Genomic DNA, 20,726 nt, shown 5'->3' with positions numbered 1-20,726 from the left:
CTCGTCTTTCAATTGACCATGTGCATCCCGGTGTTACTGTGAATCACCTCATCATCACAGTAGGCGTTCAATGCAGTTTGATGCAAAACAATCCTAGTCGTTTCAAGCTAACAATTGAACCTACTAGCAGAATAATTAGGGGTAAAGAAACATGATCCAATCGACGACCAGCACATGTCAATGCAACTAGTCAATAAGGTTGCTGATATGGCATAATAAGCTTGGGCTGAATTTGAGTTCTGATGTTCTTCAATAGGAACACAATGTATTTAAGGATAAAAGGATCATCCATGATTAATTATTTTTCTTCTATTGCTCAGAAAAAACTCATAATAATTATAGAAGAATCAGTGAACCAAAAATGAAGAGTTTAGGGTTGCTATAGAAAAGGAAGGTCATATTTTCAAGACCACTGAACTTTTGGATCTTGTCAAACTCCATGATTCATTCATGCGCAAAAGGAGTATTAAAATAGCTTATATATTTGAGTTCTTTTCTTTCTTATTAATTTTCTTTCATTTAGTATTTATATATGAAACTATGAAGTAATTCTATAAACTATATTGTATATTTGTAATCAAGCATATAACTACATATACAAGAAAAGGCTATTGGTACTTACATTAGTTAATTTGTATCCTAGTTAAACAGGACAACAATCTTTTTAATCAGGTCAAGTAGCAGGGTACCAAAAGAACATTGAAAAGAAAAATCCTGGTTGTAGCCAAAATGCAGCTGTTGAAAGCAAAGCCTTTGCTTGGTTAATGACTCAAAAATTGAATACATTAGCATGTAGCACACTCCCTAGTTAAACTACTAACAACAATCCAGGTCATGCACACATATCGGCATTAACCACCACGTGATAAAAACTGAATTTGCCGAGTTTTTAACAGTCTACTCATGGTCTTGTTGTTGACACAGCTACCAGAAGTAGAAAAACAATACTGAATCAACACGCCGTGTGGAGATTTTTGCCCATAAAGGTACTTATTAATTTTATTTTCTTAGTATATATGTAATTTGTACTTAAAAATATTCAACAACACCCCTCAGCCCTTGTGACCTTATTCCTAGGAGTGCTAGTCCCCCACTCCCTATCGCAACAACTAGTTGTCGATGCGAGGGTCACATAGCCTCCCCCCAACCTGTTCATTATGCCCGAATATCCTACGCCACATATCTCCCTCCCCACAAACACCAGTGTTCAAGATTACTGGAGCTACAAATTCGAAGAAGATACTTTCTCCCATTTAGCTTTCACAATAGCTACGAGCCTCCAAGAACATATTTATTCAATATTTAGTTCATCCCTAATCACTAATATACTATCGTAATAAAGTCAATTAACAAATCCATAGCTTTATCATGGTGAGATAATATAAAGGATTAAAGGGTGTTTGTTAGATAAGAAAAAGTCAGCGAAGAGATGATTAGTACTATGAACAGGCACCATAAACACTGCCATGCTACTAGTTGCTACCTAGCTCACCAGTAAACTCTTGGCAAGAAACATGACACCAAAGACTCACTAACTGAATCAGCATGTAACGTCAACTTGGAAACTCAATAATTATTCATGTCTAAGGTATCACCGTGTTTCATGCCATGGGTTCTTTTCACACCAACAACTACCATATACACGCCTGACCTGATCACCTGAACCAAGTACGCCACACTGATTCACTAACTGAATCAGTGTTTGATGCCAATTCAGTCCAAGTGTTTTCAGACACGCCCGCTGTCGAAGCAAACATACACAGCGCAGCTCAAAATCTTTGAGTCATAGCCAAGCAAAGGCTTTGCAAAACAATCCTAGTCATTAACTGTTAGCTTGAAAACAAAAAGCAGTACCCCCTGCATAGTCCAAGTCCATACTATGCCTCGTCTTTCAATTGACCACATGCATCCCAGTGTTACATGTGAATCACCGCATCATCACAGTAGGCGAGGTTCAAAGCAGTTTGATGCAAAACAATCCTAGTCGTTTCAAGCTAACAACTGAACCTACGCGTGCCTATATAAATAGTGACAGGCCTGAAGTTTTTACGAACCGATTCAGTGTTTTCACTTTTCAGACACACACACGCCTGTTGTCGAAGCAAACATACACAGCGCAGCTAAAAATCTTCCCTTTTTAGGTCTGAATTCGCAGTGGGGATCACATCTGGGGGTTACCATCGAGAGGGAGTTCGAGGCGGACGGACCGGATCAGTGGAGGAGGACCTCCTTCTTCAGCCTTGGCCAGAACTGGCTCTAGTTGTTGCCGTCACTGTACGGATGCGCCATGGTTGCCGGCCGCCCGCCTGCGCCGCTGGAGCAGGGGCGAGACAGGGAGGCGGTGCATGTCGCGCGGGGTGGTCGGGGACGAACGCCCCATCGTCCCCGCCGGCCTACTCGGCGGCGGCCCGTCGTCGTCGTTGAGAGCAGCAGCAGCCTGTCGTCGTCGTTGACGTTGGAGGCCAGAAGCAGGTCGGCCTCCTTGTCGCTGGACCGGAGCGCCGACGAGGGGGTCCAGTCCAGCCATGCGGCGTAGAAGGTCGGGGAGGAGGAGGAGCAGCAGCAGCAGCTTCGCGAGGCCGGTTAGTCGATGACGAGAGCCGGTAGGGTGTTCGCGTGTGGGACACGACTGAGGTCGCCGGAGGGCGGCGTGTGTAGGGTATTTCGAACGGGAGCGGCGTGGCTGGGGTGGCCGGGGCGGAGAGCTGTGAGGCTGATCTGTGTCTCCGGAGGCAAGCGGCGGCGAGAGAGAGGGAAAGAGAGCTCGGCGTGATTTGGGGAGTGAAGAGGGAAGATTCTTTGGTGAGTGGAGAGGGCGGCGGTCTCGGGACTCTGCGTGCCATTACTTCTGTGTCGGAGTGTGCTGAGCCAGACGAGGATGGATCGACACCGTCCTGCCGAATAGCATCGCACGGCCGCAGAACAGCCACGTCATCAATCCGAGGCACAAAGAGCTGCACCATTCAGATCGCTTCATTAAGCCACGGGACCCAGTTCTTATATACACTAGATTTAGATGTGCGCCTTGGCGCACGACCCCGTAGAATTCGCACAAATTTATAGTTCGTATGATTATTTTGTAAAATGATGGAAAAGAATTGTGAACTGGTCTGTTTAAAATGTATAGACTCTCACTGACCTGAGGAAAAAATTTATAATTTCAGCAAGCATGTCATGTACACGAAATAAAAAAAATTCACCAGGGTCACTTAACTTTGACCATGCAACATGCATTTTCTTTATATACTGTAAAGAGTATGTTCAGATTTTTCCTAGAAACAACATGGCACTCTATAAAAAAGAAAGGCCTATTGCAGCAATCAGATAAGATGCCAGTGACATTGCTAATATGGAGTTTCCAAAGAAGCACCATTGCACGGTCAAAGAGCCTAACAGAGTGAGTTCCGGTGTTCATAGTGGCAAGCAAACTTAGACTCTGTTTGTAACACGACATTGCTAATATGGTTTTTTGTTTAGGATTGCTTCCTCATCATCTTCCGACGCTCAGCCCGAGTACCCAGCAAAGGTCAGCTTCTCCCCCGCGACTGCATATTTTGGAGGCTCAACCAGCTAAACCTGAATTTTAACCTGCATGAAAAAACAACCCATGCACAATTCAGAACTCAATAGCATCATGCGACATGCATCTTTATCAAAGAAAATGTATCTTTATCAAAGAAAATGTATTTAGGAGAAAATGTGAACCATGCAGGTGAGTGTAGAAATGATAACCAATCAGAAGAAATTCTTTGGTATGCCTCTGCCCAGGATTTAGGGACAATCCAGAAGTACCTATCCATGTTCTAACATGTGAACATGACATCAGTTTCTGAAAATAACAAAGCAATAAACATCTACATTAGTATATATTCCTACAACTTCACCAATTGATATATCAGGAACAAAAGACCATTATTATCAAACATCATAAGATCTGGTGCTCACTTCACACGCTCACTGAACATTCAAATCATGCAAGATCACAAGAACCACACACACACACATACTTCACTGTCAGATAAACTAATCAGAATGATGCATCGTACCTTCAGAAGCCAGCCAGAGGATTTCTCATACAATCATCGATCTTACACCACTCAATATGATCCGCCTCGTTGCTGCCAACAGCAACCAAAACTATCAGAAATGCCAACTCAAGTATTAATGGAAATAAAAACGAAATGGAAAGGAGATTTACCAGACGTTCTTTTCTTGCTCACTGCAACGGAAATCCGACTAAGAAAATTCAGGAAAACATAGCAATTTTGCTTTCATACATAAGTTGCAACTTAGCCACTTTATAGAATTTCGTCTGCTGTGATCTATCCTTCTATTCATTTGTAAGCTTTATTAAGTTCAGTCAGCAGTATGAATCAGTTACAAAAATAGGTTGCTGAACTGAGCTCTTTTCATCTTTTGTAAGTGACAACTAAAGGGCATTATTGCTGGAGTATTTTATAACTTGGTTTGGACGAAATGAGGCTGAGGCTCCACCCGTAAGGAAACAACGCAGATGTCTCATAACGTATGAAAATTACGCAAGGACACATTCTGCATTACTCTGTGACTCTGAAGCCAAACAAACTTGCACTCACCTAGCCAGATTTTTTTTTGAACGAACTTGAACATATTTGGATACTACAACATCCTAACAGGAACTCAGCTAACCGCGTCAATTAATTAGCCATGTTTATTATTTACAAAGGAGTTACAACATGCACAGAAAATCTAGGTGATTGTTCCTTGTGGAATGACGTTTGGCTGGATGGTTTATATCCCTTTTTTTAGAACTATTTATATCCCTTTTAAACGGAAGGACTCGTGGCCCAGGCTTTATATACTCTAAAATAGGTTACATAGACCAAGTTATAAAAGAAAATCCAGTATGAGCAACATGTATATGTTACCTCCTTGGGAGGGCCAAACACCAAAATGAATAGCACGTGGTTAGGCAACCAGACTTTCGAGTGCCCAAAACTACTAAAAAATAAAATTGTATAAGAGTATTTGATAAAATTGACCGCCAACGAAAAAGAAGACACTCGTCATATCACCACCAGCAAGCAAGAATAGACATCGAACAAAATGACATGTTGCCGTATTAGCCAGAAGGGTAAACTCAGCTTGAGCCCTGAGGGAACTGCACCTTCGGCGTAACCCGCACGCGGTGGGTGACGGTGGGCTTCTTCTTATAGAGAGAGCTAGCTAGGTGGGAGGGATGAAGATAAGCAGATAGTTGGAGAATGGAGACAATGGAAGGCTAAGATGCAACGAGATATCAGATAGTTGGAGAATGGAGTCAATGAAAGGCTAAGATGCGACAAGACACGGATCGCTGACATGTCATCCAGTCTCGAGATACGGAACATCTTTTTATTAAACGAGGCAGGTCTAACTTAATTGCTTGATGTCAAAGAGCGTGCAGCCCGTGCATGCGTGCATTGGAACCAATCACGTCCATTAAAATAGTGGACTGAGCGTACCACATGGGGAAGCTAAACATATGAATTTTGTTTCCCTTAGCTTTTGCTTTCACTGGGTATTGTAGAAAAACGTTCTTTCAATTGTATCATCGTCGTGTCGACTCGCCAAAGTGCAACTATTAGCAACGATAAAAATCCAACCCATGTACCAGCCATATCTTCTTAGAATCAATCAATTAGGTGCTCTTTCTTACATTCGCATAGGGCAAAACCTTTGTTAGAATTTTAGCCATGGACTTTGCTATTTCCTCTGTTACACAAAAGATTCTTAACTTCATCTAAATTTAGATGTATCTAGATACATTTAAAATTAGATAAAGTTAAGACATCTTTTATGGCACAAAGAGTACTATCATTTTGAACACTTAATTCATCACACTGCCAAATAATGGACGATCAAGAAAGAATAATGTTCAAAAAAGCAATCAGCTTGCGGTGTTTAAATTAAAGAGAGAAACACTTGGTTTAATTCAATCGACTAGGTACACAGCCAGCTCGACCTATACACGTTAGGCACTGCTCGCCCTGACCCAAAAGTGCATATGCAACACAAAAAGTCCAATTCATGGTCAGCTGACTCAACGATCTGCTAGACCATTTGAGGGAAAGAAAAGGTAGCTAATCAATTACAGGGTAATTAGCACACAAACAAATTGACATGACCTCTCTTCTTTGGACAATGAGATCACGAACAACACATAATGACCAATATACACAACACAACTCATGTGACATTTCCCAGCAAACAATGAAGTACCGACTACAACTCTTAACCTATATGATGATTGAACTAAATACAGCAAGTCCAAGTTGAGAATAAAGCCTTCTGATTTGTACAAGATAATTCATGCATTGAGGATTACAAGAACAGGAACAGTACTACATATGCCACAACCAGCAACTGCCAGAGCCAGAACCGCCAGATCACGGTGGATTGGAGGCAAGCCACACCGCTCGAGCCGATCGGCGATAGACCATGCGGAGCCACACTTGGACGGGCCGCATAGTGCTCCATCCAATGACACCTTCAGAAAATGTTGATACCTGGTTACTAGGAATGTGGATGAACGTCCATGGCGTGACACCACTGGGACTGCATAGCACACAAAAAAATGCTATAAGGCCAAATAGGATGAAAGTAGAAACAACATCATGTTAGAATCTCCTTTCTGCGGTGGCCACAGGCATGCATCAAAACAATTTACGATTGGAAGATTTATAATAAAAAACAACTTCAGATGACTAGTACCTACTATCTCCTATTCACATCAAGCACTGACTTTATATATAACCACTTCCTTAAATTAATTTGTCCCAAATGTTGAAAATCAAGAGGCTTGAGTACCAACAACCAAATATAATATAATTGAAGCTACATATGTACATCTGCATTATTTCAAGGGTTGGACGTGTGCCTTGTAACATGATATATGTTTTAGTATAAAATCATAATTGCGCTATCTTCTTTGTACTGTCTTTAGAATAAACAAAACTAGTGTTTGCACCAATGAAATAAGAAACCAGCATCTAGAGCATGAGCACACAATTCATAGTAGTAGCAACTATGCATCATTAGCATAGGATCAAATCCCAAGCATTGATTTATTTATGACTAGCACAAAGTTTCATTCCTCAAAAACCATACAACCATAATAAAGAAAAGCATTTGAGCGAGCTCATTAAGCAACTCAAACACATGTGTGCATTCTACTCTTATGTCATTACAAATCGAATGCTTATCATGGCAACGGGGAGTTTTACTTTTTGCCCTGCTTTACTTTGGCACTTTATGATTTGCCCTTGTTTAGTTTGACCTCTACTATTTGCCACTCTTTAGTCTGCGTCTTTATTTTTTGCCCCTCTCTGGATCAGGCCCATATTCTATGACGAAAATATCCTCTTTCTGTTTGACCAGGATCGACTGATCTATTCGTTCCCATCTGTTCATGGCCCGGCGAGGCGGCCGACGGAACCCCTGACGGCTCCTCCCCACGGCGGCCCACAGAGGAAGAGAGGGAGATCGGAGGTGGAATCCCGGGGGCCCCAACAGAGGAAGGGTGCGGCGGCCGACGGAACCCCTCACGGTTTCCTCCTGTCGTCTATTCCCCTCCTCTCTCTAAGCTCCAATCTCCCTCCCTCCAATCCCTTTCCCCTGTCCTCATGGGCGGGCCCAGAACTTTGTGAATGGGTATTCAAAATTAAAAATACACAAAAAAAAATTAAAATAAATATAGTGAGGACACCGGGGTTCGAGCCTAGGACGTGGTTATATAAGCCAACTTCCTCTAGCCAGAGGAACAAGAAGTTATGTATGTCAATATCGGGAGCAGATTTTATACAATGTAAAAGAAAATCGATAGCTGTACCATATGAATTCAAAAAATTGACACAAATTTTGGGTATTCACCTGCATACCCATGAATACACATATGCCCGCCCATGCCTGTCCTCCTCGGCCATGAGGGCTTCGTGGCAGAGCTAGAGGAGGAGATGGGAGGTTCGGTTGTGTGGTTGTATCACGCGGGAGGTAGCAGCAGCGAGCGATGGAGGTGCAGCCCGAGCGGCAGAGGTGCAGCGGCGAGCGGCTGCGGAGGTGCTGCGGCGAGCGGTGGAGGAGGTGCAGCGGCGAGCAGCATCAGCCGTTACGCAGTAGTGTTCTTCTCTGGCCCGTTCTAAAGAGAAGAGAGAAGAGATACATGTCTGATTCTATTCATGTATTCAGCCAGGGGCAGCTATGTCATGAAGTTTATTCTCAGATCCTCAAATGGAAAGAAATAAATCAAAGGGGCAAATAATTAAGTTGGCAAAGTAAAGAGTGGCAAATAGTAGAGGTCAAAGTAAACAAGGGCAAATTATAAAGTGCCAAAGTAAAGCAGGGCAAAAAGTAAAATTCCCCCATGGCAACACAATTTGCAGCCATGATGAATCTACTCCAAAGCAAAGATCAATAAGGAGGGAGATACAAAGAAATGTGCTTACTTTCGGCGACGAGGAGGCAGCCACTCCACAACAGGTTGGAGCAGCAGCAGGTCAGCTAGAGGCAGTGAGCTAGGGAGGGCGGCCACATGGCCAAACAAGTTATTTCAGGTCTTGGTCCTTTCCTCTTTACCCGAAAATCACAAACACAAAGATAAGCCTCATATATTTAATACAAATAATTATATATAATTTAAGTGTGCATTCGGTGATCACATGGATTGGTGTGCACATACGTGCTTTCCATAATCCAAGTAGTATAATTCAGTTTTATCCAATTTTCCTAGTAGAACACAGTTTTATGAAGTACAAAACTGGTTTCAAATTTTTGGTATGATTTTTTTGGGGGTCAACGTCAACTCACTGAAAAACACACAGGCATGCACGCCTATACATGTGATCACCAAGTCTATTGTATATAATTTAAACTCATAAATAGAGGATATAGTTCAAGCCAAAGGACACAACCAAACACCTTCATGGGTGTTCCTAACAGAAGTAAAGCATCTTGTTGTTCACATGGAGTCTTGTGAGTGTAAACTGCTACATATTGCTTGACGCGAACATAATGATGGCCTCTGGAGTTCTTGTGTGGACCAACTCAAGACGCATACCTAAAAAACAACAATGTCATGCTTTTTATATATAAGGTGGTTGCAGTTGTGGAGTAACACATATGAATGTCTGATTGATCTACTAGGTGATTCAAAGAGTTAATCAGCAGATCACACATATATCAACACTTCAAAGACATAGATATGAAGGATTTATACCTCTCCCTTTGGCAAGACAGACAACATCAATCAACCTTGTGTCGTCGGCTAGGCATGTGTGCTCATTGACGCCAACGCCGCCTGGCCCTCCTTCTATCCATTATCCGTCCTCCGTCAGCAGCTACATACATCAAGGGATGCACATATAATATACAATTAACTGGAACCAAAAGCTGGGTCATGCCAATATGATGGGAAACAAAAGCATATACGGAGTACCACCAAATGCTACTACCGAAGCCATACAAAGATGACTATCCATGATACATAAGAAAAGGTTCACTACGACTACCACTTGTATGTCAAATAAAAAGAATCTATAGTTTTGTAAAACCCAACACAAGAGCTGCTGCAAGTTGGCAAGAGTAAGAGTAAACAGCTTTTGAAGACCTTGACTTGAGAGGAAGTAAGAACAAAAAGCTCTTACAATTCAGCCCGCAATCACCATCAGTTCAAACTATCTCTAAGCTCATAATATCCATAAGCTCAAATTACAGGCCACAAAGCTGGTTGGCAATGTGGGAAGAAATAAAATAAAATAAAAAACACAAGTCAAGAGAAAAATTGTGAACTCAAGAAGAGTAGATCCTCATAAGCACCTTTACTGCAAGAAAGGTAAAAAAATGGGACCATATTATCACCTCAGATTTTCATTCCCTCAGAAAATCTTACACGAGCACAAACATGCGCAAAATTCACACCCTAGAAAAATAAAGATACTATAATCGACCAATATGCAAGAATTGCATGTTACTTTCTTTTGAGTAGCAACCGTGAATGAGCACATTATGTTTGACCAAGAACTGTGGAGCAACAGCCCCACAACAACCCTTTATTTCAAATATATAAAAACTGTACAAAAAAACTCACCCTTAGAAATACAACAAACAAAACTCACTCACCCTCAGGGAAACAAAAACCAAACTCATCACTATGGGTACCACTCAGAATCAGGGTAAAGCCTTGATCCAATCTAATAAAATACCATTGTAATTTGGTTTGATTCTATACTGAAGCATTGTGATATCATGCACAAAATTTGCCTTCCACTTTGCAAATGTGGGTTTCTCTTGGTGAAATTTTTTCCCATTACAGATCAACCATATATTCCAGCAGGCCGTGATCAAAACCTCCATAAAGAAAGGTTTCCCGAAGCTATAATGTGCTCAACTTACAAAGTGATGTGAATAGTAGACTAAAATATCTGGGTACTCCAACTACTAACCAACCTTGAAGAAACAAAATCGCAAGCTTTCTACTCAAACCAATCTAAACTACAAAGTGACTGCAGTCCTGCAATAAATATAGATGGTTCTACACATTGTGAGAGAGAGAAGACGAGGCTCACTAGATGTGTGGCCTTCTTCCTAGCAAGGAGGTCGGAGGAGGCCGCTATGACAGAGGACTAAGACATAATTCGATCACAATCAGCTTCATGTCCATCTAGTATATCCCATTCTTCAGCTTAATTGAGAAAATAAAGTCAAATATATCTCCTAGATAGTAAAATACGTTTTAGAGGAAACTGGATAGCAGGGTAGAAATGACAATGCAATATTTTGAAAAACATTATAAGCACGTTAGAAAAATTCAGTAGGTCCTAATTAGTTGAGCTCCCTATTGCATCCATGCATTCTACAGGTTAACCAAACTCCAGAACATTAAGTAGAAAACAAGTGATGAACACAACACACCATTCATGTGTACCTAGTTGAAAGGATAAATCTCACACTAGCTAGTTAAACTAGTAAGCAGCCTAGTGTCCTGCTGGACTAATTATTGCATGGGACTGAGAACATTTACTGGGCAATACAAGCACTTTGCATTCAAACTTGAATTTACACATTTCAAAAGTTGATGAAAAAATAAGAACTTAAATAAACTTATTGGCAGGCAACATTGCTCACAAAAGCCCGTGGACATGCCAGACAAAGTACCAGCCAGATTTCATCACATGCTTCAACATTGCTAACACCAGCAGCTAGCTAGGTACAGAAAGTAACACAAGCATACATTTGCTTGCATTGCCATCCCGAGAGTTACAAACATAGAAGCCGACCAATCTGGAGGCATGTCCATCGCAAACGAAACTAACCTAACAATTTCACGTCCCTGTCAATATTACCATGATACATACATTTTAAGCACAAAAAAGTGCATGGAAAAGTTGTCCATGGAAAATGTATGAAAATTGTGTTCTTGGCGTTGTAACTCAAAATGTGCACTATGTGGAATGAGGCAAACGAGGATATTATGTGTTCAGATAAGCTTCCCATGTTCTTTCCAAATAATCCTTGTAGGCATACTGCATGCCTACATGCATCAGGCAGAGTAAGCAAACTAGCTAGTCAAACATGCTTCAGACATTCGGGTAAGCAAGCTGGATAGCATCTTGATTTGACTCACCCTATAGTAAGTTATACAAAATATGCAAGAGTGCCCAGGCTTTGAATTGCCCACTCAAATAGTCAAGTTAATTATAACCATACATATATAAACACAATGGATTATTGCTTGAAGTTTACATGCTGGGCTGTTATAAAAAGTTATTAGGAACCACATTGAAGGCACTGTCAAACGAAATGCAATAATAAATTGTCCTTTACCAGCATCCAACCAGAACCATCAAAACTATGCATAAATGGAACTACAATGGTCTATTTGTAGGGTTTCTGTCCAAACAAGCACTACCATACACCGATCACAAGAATAAACGCTGAAATACTTTCAATGCAAGTAATTCGATGCCTAAATCAGTTACTAATTGTGTACATAATGCTAAACATTATCAACAACAAGTTCATCAAGTATCGATATCACCTGCAAGAGAACGCCATTCCTTCCGTGCCACCAGGAATTACCCATCCCCTCCAAACAGACTACAACACATGTACCTCAGCTCCAATATTTTTGCCTGAATAGTTGACAAGTGAAAGATGATGAGAGGATTGCAGAAAATATGATCTACATAGTGGTGAAACAAACTTTAGGCTCATGTAGGATCTAATATCTCCCAAGGAATTTATGTAGCTTACAAAAAAGGAACATGTCAACAATACAGAATTGAAATTTTGATAACAACACCAACCTCATTAACTACAAGCAAAACTTACAAAAAAAAAACAAGGTTGACCTTTTTAATCCAAAGAAAATAAAATTGACTACTAGTGGGGCTGGCTATCTGAATTAGAGCTGGCACTATGTAGTGGGTGGAATCATAAGAAAAGGAGAAGCGTCCAGGTTCATGTGGCATGAAAATGCATTACTAGTCGAAGTGTCAAAGTACACAAGTAGAGAAAGCCTATGTCAAGCTAGTCAAAGATGAAATTTTTTCAATACTTGATTAAAAAATAACAAAATATTCAGACTCATGTAGGACAGCTACACCTCAGAATTTACAAGGATGCAGTACTAGCTAGTATCAATCGGTACATACGCCATCATAGAGTGTATACTCGGAAAGAACTTAAACACCGCTTGCTAAGCACGCTCATCCTAATTGTTCGCCCTGTTCTTCGCATCCACACGCATGGTCCTAGGCGATGGGCGTACGGCTAAATTCTGGGATGACAGATGACTCAATGGCCGCTCCATCAGCGAGCTCGCCCCGCAGCTGCATGCCTGCATTCCCAAGAGGCGGAGGAAGACAAGAACGGTTGCAGATGCCATGCTAGACAACAAATGGGCACGCGACATTCACGGGGTCCTCGGCGTGCACGAGATTGGGCAATACCTCCAAATCTGGCGCCAACTGCAACTAATTACCCTAACAGACACGCCCGATCAGCTGCTCTGGAAGTGGAGCCCTAGCGGCGCATATTCGGCGCGCTCCTGCTACCTCGCCTCCTTTCAGGGATCGACCACTTGCAATGCTTGGAAACTAATTTGGGAAAGCTGGGCGCCCCCACGGGTCAAATTCTTCCTATGGCTGGCCAACAAGAATAGATGCTGGACGGCCGACCGTTTGCAACGCCGAGGCCTCCAACACAGCCCTCGGTGCACCCTGTGTGATCAAGAGCCGGAGACAATGCATCACTTACTCCTCACATGCCCTTTCTCAAGGCAAGTGTGGCATGAGACACTATCCTGGCTACGGCTGATATGCCGGCCACCTGATGGAGAGCCAACGCTCAACGAATGGTGGCTCACGGCCAAGCTTGCCACGCCAAAACCCATGCGCAAAGGTCTGGCCTCCGCCACGCTTCTAACAGCATGGATGATCTGGAAACAGAGGAACGCCTGCACCTTCGACAACGAGCGGCCCTCGGTCTCTGTAACTCTAGATAGGATTAGGAGTGAGGCGGCACTTTGGGCGAAAGCCGGAGCAGCCGGTCTTAGAGACATCATCCCAACCACCTGGGACGTACACTAATCCCTATATCTTTAATTCTGCACTAACCCTCTTAGGAGGCTTGTACTCTTCTTCTATCCAATGAAAAGAAACGCAATGTCATTGTGTTTTCTCGAAAAAAAAATTGTGCGCCCCCTTCGAATCATTTCTTGAACTCACAGTGACACACAAGAGCATGTAATAGATATTTATAGTCAAAAGAAAAGAAGGTCTACCTGCCAGCACAACAACACGCCATGAGTTCTACTTGTGCCTGGGAGAAGGCAAGCTTCTGGAACAAATCGGGGAAGCTCGAAGAGGAAGGAGAGACGAGGGGCACCATCCAAGAACTTGGTCGTTGTCGCCTCTGTTGCATTGGCCATGTAGGAGAGATCCGATGTTGTTGCCTGAAAAATCAACAGGTCAAAGATGATGAGAGGATTGCTGAAAATTTACAAGTCAAAGTATTATCTGGTGAGTCAAAACAAAGCGACAACAGCGCTTCTTTTCTTATTTAGCGCCATCGTCATTAAAAAAAATGGACATGGTTAAACTAGCTACCATGCACTCCTGTAGAAGAATGCCACTGCTCCCATGGTTGTGGCACGGTGAGCTCACCACCATCACGCGGCAGGAAAGGCAGAAGTAGTCATAGTTGAGGGCCAACTAGACCTACAACCTGAAAATATACAAGTTTTCAGCACCTGCATAAGCATAAGCAGAAAGCACAAAAAAATCAGTAAATACATCTATTATATAGTACAATGTGCCCAATTAGACATACAATGGTTTGCAAGGATCAAGTGTGCTATGATTCTGTTCCTACCATATTCCATAGCTAACATTACACGAGAGACTCATCAGCATGTAACAGCAACTGGAAACTCAACGTGTGAAGCAGGCTACAACAACCAAAACATTAGACCATACTATGCTAAACCTGAGACTCAAAACTGTGAAATTCCGTTGCACAGCCCAGTAGCAAAATGTGACTCGCTGAAGAAAATGGTGATTGTAAGAAAAGTTGTCTATGTTATAATTCTTGTCTAAGGTCGCACTGAGGCCGTGGTTTCTTTGCACACCAACAAGTACCATATGTAGCAGTGACGAAAGAAAACAAAAAGGCAGTACCCTGCATAGTCCAAGTCCATATTATGCCTCGTCTTTCAATTGACCATGTGCATCCCGGTGTTACTGTGAATCACCTCATCATCACAGTAGGCGTTCAATGCAGTTTGATGCAAAACAATCCTAGTCGTTTCAAGCTAACAATTGAACCTACTAGCAGAATAATTAGGGGTAAAGAAACATGATCCAATCGACGACCAGCACATGTCAATGCAACTAGTCAATAAGGTTGCTGATATGGCATAATAAGCTTGGGCTGAATTTGAGTTCTGATGTTCTTCAATAGGAACACAATGTATTTAAGGATAAAAGGATCATCCATGATTAATTATTTTTCTTCTATTGCTCAGAAAAAACTCATAATAATTATAGAAGAATCAGTGAACCAAAAATGAAGAGTTTAGGGTTGCTATAGAAAAGGAAGGTCATATTTTCAAGACCACTGAACTTTTGGATCTTGTCAAACTCCATGATTCATTCATGCGCAAAAGGAGTATTAAAATAGCTTATATATTTGAGTTCTTTTCTTTCTTATTAATTTTCTTTCATTTAGTATTTATATATGAAACTATGAAGTAATTCTATAAACTATATTGTATATTTGTAATCAAGCATATAACTACATATACAAGAAAAGGCTATTGGTACTTACATTAGTTAATTTGTATCCTAGTTAAACAGGACAACAATCTTTTTAATCAGGTCAAGTAGCAGGGTACCAAAAGAACATTGAAAAGAAAAATCCTGGTTGTAGCCAAAATGCAGCTGTTGAAAGCAAAGCCTTTGCTTGGTTAATGACTCAAAAATTGAATACATTAGCATGTAGCACACTCCCTAGTTAAACTACTAACAACAATCCAGGTCATGCACACATATCGGCATTAACCACCACGTGATAAAAACTGAATTTGCCGAGTTTTTAACAGTCTACTCATGGTCTTGTTGTTGACACAGCTACCAGAAGTAGAAAAACAATACTGAATCAACACGCCGTGTGGAGATTTTTGCCCATAAAGGTACTTATTAATTTTATTTTCTTAGTATATATGTAATTTGTACTTAAAAATATTCAACAACACCCTCAGCCCTTGTGACCTTATTCCTAGGAGTGCTAGTCCCCCACTCCCTATCGCAACAACTAGTTGTCGATGCGAGGGTCACATAGCCTCCCCCAACCTGTTCATTATGCCCGAATATCCTACGCCACATATCTCCTCCCCACAAACACCAGTGTTCAAGATTACTGGAGCTACAAATTCGAAGAAGATACTTTCTCCCATTTAGCTTTCACAATAGCTACGAGCCTCCAAGAACATATTTATTCAATATTTAGTTCATCCCTAATCACTAATATACTATCGTAATAAAGTCAATTAACAAATCCATAGCTTTATCATGGTGAGATAATATAAAGGATTAAAGGGTGTTTGTTAGATAAGAAAAAGTCAGCGAAGAGATGATTAGTACTATGAACAGGCACCATAAACACTGCCATGCTACTAGTTGCTACCTAGCTCACCAGTAAACTCTTGGCAAGAAACATGACACCAAAGACTCACTAACTGAATCAGCATGTAACGTCAACTTGGAAACTCAATAATTATTCATGTCTAAGGTATCACCGTGTTTCATGCCATGGGTTCTTTTCACACCAACAACTACCATATACACGCCTGACCTGATCACCTGAACCAAGTACGCCACACTGATTCACTAACTGAATCAGTGTTTGATGCCAATTCAGTCCAAGTGTTTTCAGACACGCCCGCTGTCGAAGCAAACATACACAGCGCAGCTCAAAATCTTTGAGTCATAGCCAAGCAAAGGCTTTGCAAAACAATCCTAGTCATTAACTGTTAGCTTGAAAACAAAAAGCAGTACCCCTGCATAGTCCAAGTCCATACTATGCCTCGTCTTTCAATTGACCACATGCATCCCAATGTTACATGTGAATCACCGCATCATCACAGGTAGGCGAGGTTCAAAGCAGTTTGATGCAAAACAATCCTAGTCGTTTCAAGCTAACAACTGAACCTACGCGTGCCTATATAAATAGTGACAGGCCTGAAGTTTTTACGAACCGATTCGGTGTTTTCACTTTTCAGACACACACACGCCTTTGTTGTCGAAGCAAACATACACAGCGCAGCTAAAAATCTTCCCTTTTTAGGTCTGAATTCGCAGTGGGGATCACATCTCGGGGTTACCATCGAGAGGGAGTTCGAGGCGGACGGACCGGATCAGTGGAGGAGGACCTCCTTCTTCAGCCTTGGCCAGAACTGGCTCTAGTTGTTGCCGTCACTGTACGGATGCGCCATGGTTGCCGGCCGCCCGCCTGCGCCGCTGGAGCAGGGGCGAGACAGGGAGGCGGTGCATGTCGCGCGGGGTGGTCGGGGACGAACGCCCCATCGTCCCCGCCGGCCTACTCGGCGGCGGCCCGTCGTCGTCGTTGAGAGCAGCAGCAGCCTGTCGTCGTCGTTGACGTTGGAGGCCAGAAGCAGGTCGGCCTCCTTGTCGCTGGACCGGAGCGCCGACGAGGGGGTCCAGTCCAGCCATGCGGCGTAGAAGGTCGGGGAGGAGGAGGAGCAGCAGCAGCAGCTTCGCGAGGCCGGTTAGTCGATGACGAGAGCCGGTAGGGTGTTCGCGTGTGGGACACGACTGAGGTCGCCGGAGGGCGGCGTGTGTAGGGTATTTCGAACGGGAGCGGCGTGGCTGGGGTGGCCGGGGCGGAGAGCTGTGAGGCTGATCTGTGTCTCCGGAGGCAAGCGGCGGCGAGAGAGAGGGAAAGAGAGCTCGGCGTGATTTGGGGAGTGAAGAGGGAAGATTCTTTGGTGAGTGGAGAGGGCGGCGGTCTCGGGACTCTGCGTGCCATTACTTACGTGTCGGAGTGTGCTGAGCCAGACGAGGATGGATCGACACCGTCCTGCCGAATAGCATCGCACGGCCGCAGAACAGCCACGTCATCAATCCGAGGCACAAAGAGCTGCACCATTCAGATCGCTTCATTAAGCCACGGGACCCAGTTCTTATATACACTAGATTTAGATGTGCGCCTTGGCGCACGACCCCGTAGAATTCGCACAAATTTATAGTTCGTATGATTATTTTGTAAAATGATGGAAAAGAATTGTGAACTGGTCTGTTTAAAATGTATAGACTCTCACTGACCTGAGGAAAAAATTTATAATTTCAGCAAGCATGTCATGTACACGAAATAAAAAAAATTCACCAGGGTCACTTAACTTTGACCATGCAACATGCATTTTCTTTATATACTGTAAAGAGTATGTTCAGATTTTTCCTAGAAACAACATGGCACTCTATAAAAAGAAAGGCCTATTGCAGCAATCAGATAAGATGCCAGTGACATTGCTAATATGGAGTTTCCAAAGAAGCACCATTGCACGGTCAAAGAGCCTAACAGAGTGAGTTCCGGTGTTCATAGTGGCAAGCAAACTTAGACTCTGTTTGTAACACGACATTGCTAATATGGTTTTTTGTTTAGGATTGCTTCCTCATCATCTTCCGACGCTCAGCCCGAGTACCCAGCAAAGGTCAGCTTCTCCCCCGCGACTGCATATTTTGGAGGCTCAACCAGCTAAACCTGAATTTTAACCTGCATGAAAAAACAACCCATGCACAATTCAGAACTCAATAGCATCATGCGACATGCATCTTTATCAAAGAAAATGTATCTTTATCAAAGAAAATGTATTTAGGAGAAAATGTGAACCATGCAGGTGAGTGTAGAAATGATAACCAATCAGAAGAAATTCTTTGGTATGCCTCTGCCCAGGATTTAGGGACAATCCAGAAGTACCTATCCATGTTCTAACATGTGAACATGACATCAGTTTCTGAAAATAACAAAGCAATAAACATCTACATTAGTATATATTCCTACAACTTCACCAATTGATATATCAGGAACAAAAGACCATTATTATCAAACATCATAAGATCTGGTGCTCACTTCACACGCTCACTGAACATTCAAATCATGCAAGATCACAAGAACCACACACACACACATACTTCACTGTCAGATAAACTAATCAGAATGATGCATCGTACCTTCAGAAGCCAGCCAGAGGATTTCTCATACAATCATCGATCTTACACCACTCAATATGATCCGCCTCGTTGCTGCCAACAGCAACCAAAACTATCAGAAATGCCAACTCAAGTATTAATGGAAATAAAAACGAAATGGAAAGGAGATTTACCAGACGTTCTTTTCTTGCTCACTGCAACGGAAATCCGACTAAGAAAATTCAGGAAAACATAGCAATTTTGCTTTTATACATAAGTTGCAACTTAGCCACTTTATAGAATTTCGTCTGCTGTGATCTATCCTTCTATTCATTTGTAAGCTTTATTAAGTTCAGTCAGCAGTATGAATCAGTTACAAAAATAGGTTGCTGAACTGAGCTCTTTTCATCTTTTGTAAGTGACAACTAAAGGGCATTATTGCTGGAGTATTTTATAACTTGGTTTGGACGAAATGAGGCTGAGGCTCCACCCGTAAGGAAACAACGCAGATGTCTCATAACGTATGAAAATTACGCAAGGACACATTCTGCATTACTCTGTGACTCTGAAGCCAAACAAACTTGCACTCACCTAGCCAGATTTTTTTGAACGAACTTGAACATATTTGGATACTACAACATCCTAACAGGAACTCAGCTAACCGCGTCAATTAATTAGCCATGTTTATTATTTACAAAGGAGTTACAACATGCACAGAAAATCTAGGTGATTGTTCCTTGTGGAATGACGTTTGGCTGGATGGTTTATATCCCTTTTTTTAGAACTATTTATATCCCTTTTAAACGGAAGGACTCGTGGCCCAGGCTTTATATACTCTAAAATAGGTTACATAGACCAAGTTATAAAAGAAAATCCAGTATGAGCAACATGTATATGTTACCTCCTTGGGAGGGCCAAACACCAAAATGAATAGCACGTGGTTAGGCAACCAGACTTTCGAGTGCCCAAAACTACTAAAAAATAAAATTGTATAAGAGTATTTGATAAAATTGACCGCCAACGAAAAAGAAGACACTCGTCATATCACCACCAGCAAGCAAGAATAGACATCGAACAAAATGACATGTTGCCGTATTAGCCAGAAGGGTAAACTCAGCTTGAGCCCTGAGGGAACTGCACCTTCGGCGTAGCGAAGCAAACCTACAAATCAGCACTACCAAGGCCTTTTTTCACCAGACTTTTGAGTGTCCAAAACTACTAAAAAGTAAAATTGTATAAGAGTATTTGATAAAATTGACCGCCAACGAAAAAGAAGACACTCGTCATATCACCACCATAGATAAAATTGTATAAGAGTATTGTCAAGCATAGATGTCTCAAGTCAAGTAATTGGTCTTTGATCAAATGTCCGATGTGTAAAATTATGCTGAAGATCTCACAACATATTGGTTCCTCTCTTTATTTCATACTGTAAAAGAAAGAAAAATAAACAGAAAAAGGACGCTTGATATACTTATTGGACGCGTTTTCGATGCTATATTTAGGTAAACAAAAGAGGCAACCAGTAGATCAATTATATGTGCAATCTAGGTACAGAATAGGAAGTATATAACTAATTAGCTATAATGCCAAGGAATAAAATACCTGGTTATATGTCCACTAAAACATTTGAAGCATAAACAATTTTTTATCTTCATCTATTATGTACATTGCTGGCTATAATCCTAGAGGAGCTGAAATGTAACATCAATTAGAAACAGGAGGGGCTAGATAATGATCCCAACCACCACCCAGAGAAAGGAACAAAAGCAGGTTCTGCGAAAGAAATATCATAGGTAAAGAAGAAAAAATATCAAGGAAGGGAGATACAATAAAGCATATTCTTTCTGGCTTGCAGCTTATATTTGAGTCACAGGGTTCTGGAGATAGATCTGCAGTAATGCCTCAACTAAGGATGTAAACCATCCGAATCAAACATAACAATGGGCTCACTCAATATCTTATTCTCAGCTCATGAGCCATCGCAGGAACACAAAGAAAGCA

At 41.9% G+C, this 20,726-nt stretch overlaps 1 protein-coding gene and 2 long non-coding RNA genes across 3 annotated transcripts in view; 1 reads left to right on the top strand and 2 right to left on the bottom strand.

The window, feature by feature from the left end:
- LOC127291808 (phosphoribosylglycinamide formyltransferase, chloroplastic) overlaps positions 1-20,726 on the top strand; it is a 63,939-nt gene that overhangs the window by 36,683 nt on the left and 6,530 nt on the right. The window lies entirely within an intron of this gene.
- Positions 3,466-4,272, bottom strand: LOC127291811 (uncharacterized). Its single transcript, XR_011744288.1, has 4 exons — positions 4,199-4,272; positions 4,047-4,118; positions 3,706-3,829; positions 3,466-3,588 (listed from the first exon to the last, which is right to left on the bottom strand). It is a non-coding gene; the product is annotated as an uncharacterized lncRNA (long non-coding RNA).
- Positions 18,184-19,308, bottom strand: LOC127291810 (uncharacterized). The gene is made up of 4 exons (XR_007844742.2): positions 18,917-19,308; positions 18,765-18,836; positions 18,424-18,547; positions 18,184-18,306 (listed from the first exon to the last, which is right to left on the bottom strand). It is a non-coding gene; the product is annotated as an uncharacterized lncRNA (long non-coding RNA).

The sequence above is a fragment of the Lolium perenne genome, chromosome 4 (genome assembly GCF_019359855.2).
Source record: "Lolium perenne isolate Kyuss_39 chromosome 4, Kyuss_2.0, whole genome shotgun sequence".
NCBI classification, from domain to species: domain Eukaryota; kingdom Viridiplantae; phylum Streptophyta; class Magnoliopsida; order Poales; family Poaceae; genus Lolium; species Lolium perenne.
The sequence above is the reverse complement of the archived record's forward strand: the minus strand, read 5'-3'. Positions and strand labels throughout refer to the sequence as shown.